We start from the raw sequence: 1196 nt of genomic DNA on the forward strand, positions 1-1196 counted from the left end.
GAAACTGGAGTTTTCTTTCTTTCTTTTTTTTTTTAGAGACAGAGTCTCACTTTGTTGCCCTTAGTAGAGTGCTGTGGTGTCACAGCTCACAGCAACCTCAAACTCTTGGGCTGAAGCGATTCTCTTGCCTCAGCTTCCCGAGCAGCTGGGATTACAGGTGCCTGCCACAACGCCCGGTTATTTTTTTGTTGCAGTTATCACTGTTGTTTAGCTGGCCCGGGCTGGGCTTGAACCCGCCAGGCTCGGCGCATGCGGCTGGCACCTTAACCAATGTGCTACAGGCACAGAGCCATAATATGGTAAATATTAATAGATAGAATCTACGTAAATGGAAATGGTCTTTAAGTATTTTTTCAAGAGTGTGAGGGGTCCTGAGATTAAGTTTGAGAACCACTGCGGTAGCTCAATGCTGGCCACATAGGAAGCACGTAACGATGATGACCTAGCCATATTCTTTCAGCCAATGTTTCCACACAACTTGTGTGATTTTTTTTTATATACACCTTTTGGGTAAGATTTGATGCCAGATTTAATGTAAAGATAGCAAAGCAAAATTTACCACTCTTTCTCTTTCCCCTTCCCCTTGTAAATTCCATGAAGAATTCCATTGCAGTCTGAGAGACAGGGTTGACAAATCACTAAGAATTAATACTGCACATCATTCCCCTCCCCATCTACCACCTACTGTACCAACAGGTCAAAGAACCAGCACAGGCCATAACACTGGGGTATGATGGCTGCATGTCACTTACACAATTGTGTGTAATTCGTTCCCGAGATGAAACTTACGTGTCACTGTTTCTGACACTTAAATCAGAACAACTGAAAGCTAAAGCTTTTCACCAGTATCAAGTGCTAAAAAAAGGGTGGATCTTTGAAACTTCTGGGTTCATGTAGTCTGAAAGAATATGGCTTTGTTCTGGGATTCACATTCTACCATTCCAGAACAAAGCAATTTTAAGTTGAAATTCTTAAGATTAATGATTGGTCAGAAACACTGATTTCATAATTATCTATTCAAACCTGGTGAGGCCTGAGACAGCTTGTGAGGTGGAGTTTCTGAATTCTAGCTTTTTTTTTTTTTTTTTTTTGAGACAGAGTACTACGTCGCTCTGGGTATAGTGCCGTGGCATCACAGCTCACAGCAACCTCAAACTCTCGGGCTTAAGGAATTCTTTTGCATCAGCTTCTCAAGT

Source organism: Otolemur garnettii, unplaced genomic scaffold (genome assembly GCF_000181295.1).
Source record: "Otolemur garnettii isolate 467f Iridium unplaced genomic scaffold, OtoGar3 scaffold00003, whole genome shotgun sequence".
NCBI classification, from domain to species: Eukaryota; Metazoa; Chordata; class Mammalia; order Primates; family Galagidae; genus Otolemur; species Otolemur garnettii.